The sequence below is a fragment of the Vicia villosa genome, linkage group LG6 (genome assembly GCF_029867415.1).
Source record: "Vicia villosa cultivar HV-30 ecotype Madison, WI linkage group LG6, Vvil1.0, whole genome shotgun sequence".
Taxonomy (NCBI): Eukaryota; Viridiplantae; Streptophyta; class Magnoliopsida; order Fabales; family Fabaceae; genus Vicia; species Vicia villosa.
In genome coordinates this window covers 162,602,902-162,612,164 of record NC_081185.1, presented here as the reverse complement: position 1 = coordinate 162,612,164, position 9,263 = coordinate 162,602,902, and positions in this window count along the sequence as shown.

Sequence of the window (9,263 nt, the reverse complement as noted above, 5' to 3'; positions counted from 1 at the left end):
AAGTCTCTCACTAATGGAACTTAATAAAATAACTATTAAATTTAACTAAGGGTTAAGATTTGTTAAAAACAAAGCATAAACATTTATACATTTTCACATGTTATCTTATATTTCAAATTAACTCAAACTGGAAATTTTAGGGGTAGCAAACGGGCATGTCCGTCCCGTTTAGGTTCGTCCCATAAAAGTCTGCGAAAAAATTGGGCGGGCGGGACAAACATATTTGAGAGTGTTAGTCTAAAACTTTGCTCCGTCCCACAAAAAAGTGACAGCGGTAAAGACCCGCGGACATTGAACTTTTCATGCCTAAAAATAATAAAATTGTATGAAAAACTCATGCCCGTAAAAAAAGGAGCGGGGCGGACACATTAAAGAGAGTGGGCCTAAAATTTTGTCCCGCTCCACAGAAAAGTGCGGGGAAAATGGGCTTTTCCCGCGGGCCGTGTCCGTTTTGCCACCCCTAATAAATTTCATTTGTGAAAAATATTAAACAATTTATTTTTATCAAAACTCATAAATTTTAGAAATCATAATTTTTTTTTCAAACTTGAAAAAAAAATTCAAAGGTATCATTTTCTTCTTCTCGTTAAGAGAATCCAAATCTCATTCATTATTCCTAACATGTTCCACTAGTATATCCTAACAAAGCCACACATATACGATCAATCATTTTAATAAATTCATCCTAAAATTCCACTTCAGATCAGTACATCGACATTGTGTCATGGCTGTCGTGGGTTAGCATCCACCACTATTATGTTCGTATGACATCTCTGTCTGTCCAATCTTAATGTTCTTCGCACTGTTTTGATACCAACGTTACTAGCTAACTCTTTCCAGTTCGACCCCAATGTTAAGGCTATGTTTGCGAGTTTGGAGGGGAGAGAAGGGGAAGGCTTCCGAAAACAAAATTTAAGAAAAATATAGAAAAATATTTGACATTTTTTGAAAAAAATGATTTTGTTTAGAATGATAAAAAAGTTATTATCATTACTAAATTGTTAATTTTCAAAATAGTATAACAACCTAAATGATATTTGGAAAATTTATGCAAACCCTCCAAAACCTTCCTTCAATACAATTTTTGAGTTCCCCCATTTTATGGGGTTTTTGGTGTTATGAATAAAATCAAACCCTCCAAAACCCTCATACCCAAAATCTTTGTATTCCTTTCAACCAATTCTTTCTATTTTCCAAAGTCCTCCCCTCCCTTCCCCTCCAAACTCCCAAACAAAGCCTAAGTGTTTGTTTATTCCCTCTCATGTATATATTGCATGCTGCATTTTGTAACATGTAACAGCCCGAATTTTATTATTTGGCTAATTAAATTAAATAAGGATTTATTTACTTAATTTGGACGAAGTTTGATAATTAATTGGATCGTCGGTGTTATTGAGAAACGTGTTCAAATTATTAAGTGAAGTTAGAATTTATTCGGTTAATCGAAGAATTAATAAAGTGGAGTATGTAGAGAAATAATATTAGAAATAATATTATTATTGAATTTTACTTATTTGAGAAAAAGTCGGATTTAATTGGATTAATCGAAATATAATATTAAGGATAATAATATTATTTGTTGGAGCATATTATTTATTGGGCCTATTTATTAGAAGTAGAAGTAATTTGGGGGTGTTATTTTTCTTAAGCCCATTAAGATAATAAGTTATTAAGTTAGTAAGGGTTTTATGAGAAGGAGAGTTACCATTTCATTTGCTGATTTTTTTTTTTTAAAGAGAAGAGAAAGTGGAGAAAGGAGACTAAGAGAAGAAGAAAAGGGGAAGAACAACAAGGGGCAAAAGCTAGGGTTTTGGAGGAGAAATCAAGAGGTAAGGGGGAGAATCCCTAATCATTGTGGGCTAGTATAATGGGGTGATTGGTAAATTAACATAGTTATATTTGTTCATAGTGAATCTTATAATATATGTGTTTTAATTTCTATTGGTAAACTGGAATCGGTAGAGGAATTGGAAGTTTAAAACAAAGATTAATACTGGAAAATGAACACTCCTGTGTTCATATGCTTATGAAAACGAAATAGACATGTAGTATAGGTTAGAGAACCGTTTGCTATGCAGGCGAGAAAACGTGTCGCATTCCTCTTTGTTGTTTTTCCTTTATTCATTTCTTGGCTGCTGTGTTACTTTTGTTCAAATCCAACATGAACCAATAATACATTTAATTGCTAGCTAATAACTAAGTAGGACGTGTGCCACTAGCATTTGGTTGATTTGAAAACACACTGTAGTTCCTTGACCAATTAAATGGCACAATGAGCAGGTGAGTCTTTGCATAGGTTGATAGAACACACACTGTAGCATCTAATTTAATTGGAACAGTGGAATCACCAATATATTTATAGGATGGGACAATACCACTGCTGCTAACTGTTGCACAGGGAAGAAACGTGAACCACTCAATTTCTCTAATGGATAGATAGAACACATACCTTATTGACTAGCTTTTGGCCAAAAAGGATAATAGGCTTGTTTCATTTAAATGTCTCCTTTAATAATTTATTAGACTGATGATGTTATTTGCTAAACATCAGCATGTGAATCCTATATTGAATTATTAATAGAGGTGACAACCAAGTAATAGCTACCATATGTGTAATTAAATATGAACAAAACATGTTGACCATGATGCCATAGCTAGTGACGACGGTATCACATGTGAAGGAGAAGAGGGTGTCGTACGGTAACCTCCCTTGTAGGTAATAGGTCCCATTTCAATATGTGTATATATATTATGTGTGTGGCTGTAATACTTATCCTGCTGCATTTTATTCATTGGCTACTACTTGTTCAACTTTTACCAATGAAAATGAGAGATAATATGTTACTTAATTAATAGAAATGTATAAGTGACAAATTTTATAAATTAATTAGTATACTAAAAGAATTAATATAATAATGTTTCTAACTTACTGTAGCGTACACCAATATGAAGAAACAAGAAATAAGTAGTGTTATATATAATTCAAATAGTCCCGTTTGACCGAATAGCGGAATTAAGCAGTATAATTAACTGTCCGGAATTTGATGAAAATTTACGTGGTAGCTAAGTTTAATTAGTAGATTAACATGGTGATGTTATTTTTGTTGAAAATGTGATATTTACGAACCGTCCGAAATAGTTAGGATTTAAATATCTTTTATATTAAATATTAGTTTTTGGAATAGAAAATGAATTAGAAACTTGGAACTAATGTAGTGTAATTATTAATTAGTTGATTTACTTAATAGTTGAATTAATTTCAATAAGTATAATTGATTGGATTATAATAAGTATTGAAATTGATTATTCGGTTGTCGGTAACTTACGGTATTTTGGAAAGTTGACCGTAATTGTATTTTGACCAAATACTAATGAATTGATACTTGGTTTAGAAGTGTATTCTTATATTTTGTTACGATATGAATTAACAGGAGATAGTATGGTTTGCTAGTGTTAATTATATTTTGGTGAATCATAATTGAATATTTGTTTCTATTATGTGGATTGATATCAATGTGTTGTGAATGTTTTGTACAATTTGATATATAATTCATAGAGTTGAATTATTATGGGTATGCGATAAGTTAAGATTGATGAGATAATCTTAATTGCATAAGTTTGTTAACATTGTACATACATTCATGTCATGGTGTGCCTTGAAACAAAGGTGGTTTGCTTTGAAACAAAAGCGAGGCTTAGATTCTAGAGTGAATCGGAAGCGGTAAACTATATGTTTACGTTTGGTGGGCTTTGGTCTTGTCCGGATCGGAAGCGTGGCTTGGATTCTAGATATTGAATCGGAAAGCGGTGAAACCTTGGGTTCACAATTTGGTACCACATGCATAGCGTCACATATCTTGCATTGAGTCACATTAAAATTATGCGATAATTGAGTATGTGAAGTTGATGTAATTGTGATATGTGTATGAGTTTGATAATTGAAACGAGTGAAGTTTGAATGCCTATTTGATTAAATGTGTGAATATGTGAGAGTTATGATTGTGTACTTAATTGAGAATATAATAGTAGAATTGAAATATTATACTATTTGAAGCTTGTTGTATACTCGATAACATGTGAAATATGTGTTGATTACTATTATCTATTCCGTTTTACATAGTATGACTAATTACTTGAAGTGTTGATTTAACCATTATATTCTGTTATACTTTCTTCATAATGGTTCGTATTCTCACCCTTCTGTTTTAATGTTGCCCTCGTTTGGCGACATGCAGGCTCTGGAGTTTAGTAGCCGCGTGTGACCTAGCCGGAGGTTCTTCCTTGGTTATTGGAGATTAGGTAGTGAGTCGATGCTCTGGTCATGTAACACTGGGTAGACTAGGTGTATTGAACTCATGTATGTTTGTGTATGTATTATGCTATGACTGGTGAACTTATTTATTGGTTACATGTCTTTTGAGAGGCTTACAAGCCAAACCTTTTGATTATGTTTTATGTTGGATTGAGACTACTAGACGATGTATGATCATGGTATGGGACATGAATCATTATAAATCACATGAGTATCATATATTTTCCGCTGTGAATGCATATCCAGGTTAAACTGTGATTTTATATTAAGTGTTATTAAAATGACCAGGTGTATCGTGTTGTATAGATAAATGCTGTCAGTTTTTTTTAAAGGTTTTTATTTATTTATTTATTTTTTTAAAACATCGATGTGACGCCCTTTTGAATTATATGCATGCTATTCTCTGATTATATGTTAAATATTTTGGGGTATAAGAAAAGGGGTGTTACATTAGTGGTATCAGAGCATGGTCGACCAGTTGGTCAAGGTTATTAATGTCTTTTATCCTATTGTATTTGATTCGTGTATCTGACACGATCAATACTGTTTTGTCTGGTTGTTTGGTTGTTTAGGACGATGGCTGCAGGAAGGAATGTTGACATTAATGTTGAGGCAATGACGAGGTGGACTGGTGCGATTGGACAAGCGCCGCAAGAGAATATCGGTTATGGAGGAAAGGATGAGTTCCGTGCTTTTGAAGACTTTCAAAGGTGCAACCCGCCGATATTTGAAGGAGGGTATGGACCGGACAAAGCGCACGCATGGATGTGAGAAATCGAGAAGATCTTTCAAGTCGTGAGTTGTACTGATGTACAGTTTGGTACTCACGTGCTGACAAAAGAAGCTGACGTTTGGTGGAGTAATACTATGCGGATATTTGAAATAGAAGGTATTGAAGTTACTTGGAATCTTTTCCGTGATGCATTTTTGGGAAACTGTTTTCCAGAAGATATGCGTGGAAAGAAAGAAATGATGTTTCTATAGTTGAAACGAGGAGGAGAACAGTTCCGTGGGAAATCGTATGATGACAAGAAGGAACAATCTGGTCATGGCAAGAAGCCAAGTGGGGGAGGAGCTTCTACTCCGATTAAGTGCTACAGGTGTGGCGAGACACGTCACAAAACTGTTGATTGTGGAGTTGATTCGAGTAGGATTTGCTACAGTTGTGGTGAGCAAGGACACAATTGTGCCATGTGCGATAAGCCAAAAAAAAGATCAAGCGAAAGGAAAAGTGTCTGCGTTGTCTGGTGCTGAGACTAATACTAAGGATAAGTTAATCTGAGGTACGTGCCTTATTATTGATAATGGTGCAACGCATACTTTCATTCTTTGGATTGTCCTATGAGATTGGACCTTGTTTTACCTGTTATGCGTAGAAGTATGGTTATTGATACAACTGTTGTGGTTTTGTTTCTACTTCTTTTGCGTGTTTGAGTTATCCGTTGAGCATCTTTGGTAGAGATTTTGGAATTGATTTAGTTTGTTCTCCGTTAGACCAATTTGATGAGAATTTTGGTATGAATTGTTTGGAGTTGAATCAAGTAATTGTAACTTCAAGGGGAGATTTTGAATCTTGGTGTTTTAAGTGATTTCGAGTGCGAGTTCTGAAGGAACACTATTATAGTTTAGTAACGGTAGTTTATGTTTCATTATGATTGTCGATTGTCTATTGACAAATTGAGGACTTGATCACCCTTAATCTATTGTCAATAGGAGACGATATCGTATTGAACGAGATAAACTTGTCTTACTAACTTAGTAGCGTGTAAAGCAACTAAGGAGAAGTTGAAGAGTATATTTGAGGAATCGTTTGAGAAGAGGTTCATTGTCTGAGGGTATAGTCGTAGAGTTACCCTGTTTGTCGAGTAAGAAGAAGGAAGGTTCTATGAGGTAATGTTTCTTGAGGATATTTAATTCTAAGAGCGACGATGATCATGTTAAACATTTAAGGATTGTGTTATCGGTGCTGAAAGATAAGGAGGTTATGTAAAGCTTTCTGAATGTGAGTTTTGGTTGGAAGAAGTGAATTTTCTTGGATGTGGGATTTCGAGTTGAGGTGTGTTGATGCAGATATCGATAAGTGATAGCTTATACTTCAAGGTAACTTAAAGTACATAAGAGGAATTATTCGATGTATGTATTGGAGTTTCTTGCCGCTGTGTTTGTTTTGGAATGTAAGAGGCATTGTTTGTTTGGATCAAGGTTTGATGAGTTGAGTGATCACAAGAGTTGAGTTTGGTTGTGAAGCGAAGTCTTCGTGTGTTAAGTTGGTATGTTGAAGCCTACTTGTGATATTTTGACAAGATGATATTAATTAATCAAGGAAAAAGAGAATTTTGGATGAGGAACATCGTAATGATTTGAGTATTAATCATGGTGTTAATGATGTATCGAGATTTGAGGAAATGTGTAGTGGTAAAATATGAAGAGGGATATGCTGGAATTGTATATTTAAGTTGGATTTGTCAGGAACTGTTTTGTTTGGTGGAACAGTTATCTATTTTCGAGTGGAAGTGAGATAGTATCTCTATGGATTTGGTTTCGAGATTGGCGAGACATCGAGTAATTGTGAAGTGAGTTGGGTCAGTGGGGATAGTTGACGAAATGTGCTCGTTTTATTCCGATGAAGATGGATTATTCGATGAAGAGACTTGCTAAGTTGTGCATCGAAAGGATTGTGTGTTTGCATGGTATTTTCTTCAGATATTGGAATGACATCTTTTGAAGCTTTGTATGGTCGTAAGTGTAGAACGTTTTGTATCAGTATGAATCGAGAGAGAGAGAGAGAGAGTGGATGTGGTTTTGGTGTTGAGATGGTTGTGTCGACTGAATTTTCGAGGACGAAAATATTTTAAGTGGGGGAGAGTTGTAACAGCCCGAATTTTATTATTTGGCTAATTAAATTAAATAAGGATTTATTTACTTAATTTGGACGAAGTTTGATAATTAATTGGATCGTCGGTGTTATTGAGAAACGTGTTCAAATTATTAAGTGAAGTTAGAATTTATTCGGTTAATCGAAGAATTAATAAAGTGGAGTATGTAGAGAAATAATATTAGAAATAATATTATTATTGAATTTTACTTATTTGAGAAAAAGTCGGATTTAATTGGATTAATCGGAATATAATATTAAGGATAATAATATTATTTGTTGGAGCATATTATTTATTGGGCCTATTTATTAGAAGTAGAAGTAATTTGGGGGTGTTATTTTTCTTAAGCCCATTAAGATAATAAGTTATTAAGTTAGTAAGGGTTTTATGAGAAGGAGAGTTACCATTTCATTTGCTGAATTTTTTTTTTTTAAAGAGAAGAGAAAGTGGAGAAAGGAGACTAAGAGAAGAAGAAAAGGGGAAGAACAACAAGGGGCAAAAGCTAGGGTTTTGGAGGAGAAATCAAGAGGTAAGGGGGAGAATCCCTAATCATTGTGGGCTAGTATAATGGGGTGATTGGTAAATTAACATAGTTATATTTGTTCATAGTGAATCTTATAATATATGTGTTTTAATTTCTATTGGTAAACTGGAATCGGTAGAGGAATTGGAAGTTTAAAACAAAGATTAATACTGGAAAATGAACACTCCTGTGTTCATATGCTTATGAAAACGAAATAGACATGTAGTATAGGTTAGAGAACCGTTTGCTATGCAGGCGAGAAAACGTGTCGCATTCCTCTTTGTTGTTTTTCCTTTATTCATTTCTTGGCTGCTGTGTTACTTTTGTTCAAATCCAACATGAACCAATAATACATTTAATTGCTAGCTAATAACTAAGTAGGACGTGTGCCACTAGCATTTGGTTGATTTGAAAACACACTGTAGTTCCTTGACCAATTAAATGGCACAATGAGCAGGTGAGTCTTTGCATAGGTTGATAGAACACACACTGTAGCATCTAATTTAATTGGAACAGTGGAATCACCAATATATTTATAGGATGGGACAATACCACTGCTGCTAACTGTTGCACAGGGAAGAAACGTGAACCACTCAATTTCTCTTATGGATAGATAGAACACATACCTTATTGACTAGCTTTTGGCCAAAAAGGATAATAGGCTTGTTTCATTTAAATGTCTCCTTTAATAATTTATTAGACTGATGATGTTATTTGCTAAACATCAGCATGTGAATCTTATATTGAATTATTAATAGAGGTGACAACCAAGTAATAGCTACCATATGTGTAATTAAATATGAACAAATCATGTTGACCATGATGCCATAGCTAGTGACGACGGTATCACATGTGAAGGAGAAGAGGGTGTCGTACGGTAACCTCCCTTGTAGGTTATAGGTCCCATTTCAATATGTGTATATATATTATGTGTGTGGCTGTAATACTTATCCTGCTGCATTTTATTCATTGGCTACTACTTGTTCAACTTTTACCAATGAAAATGAGAGATAATATGTTACTTAATTAATAGAAATGTATAAGTGACAAATTTTATAAATTAATTAGTATACTAAAAGAATTAATATAATAATGTTTCTAACTTACTGTAGCGTACACCAATATGAAGAAACAAGAAATAAGTAGTGTTATATATAATTCAAATAGTCCCGTTTGACCGAATAGCGGAATTAAGCAGTATAATTAACTGTCCGGAATTTGATGAAAATTTACGTGGTAGCTAAGTTTAATTAGTAGATTAACATGGTGATGTTATTTTTGTTGAAAATGTGATATTTACGAACCGTCCGAAATAGTTAGGATTTAAATATCTTTTATATTAAATATTAGTTTTTGGAATAGAAAATGAATTAGAAACTTGGAACTAATGTAGTGTAATTATTAATTAGTTGATTTACTTAATAGTTGAATTAATTTCAATAAGTATAATTGATTGGATTATAATAAGTATTGAAATTGATTATTCGGTTGTCGGTAACTTACGGTATTTTGGAAAGTTGACCGTAATTGTATTTTGACCAAATACTAATGA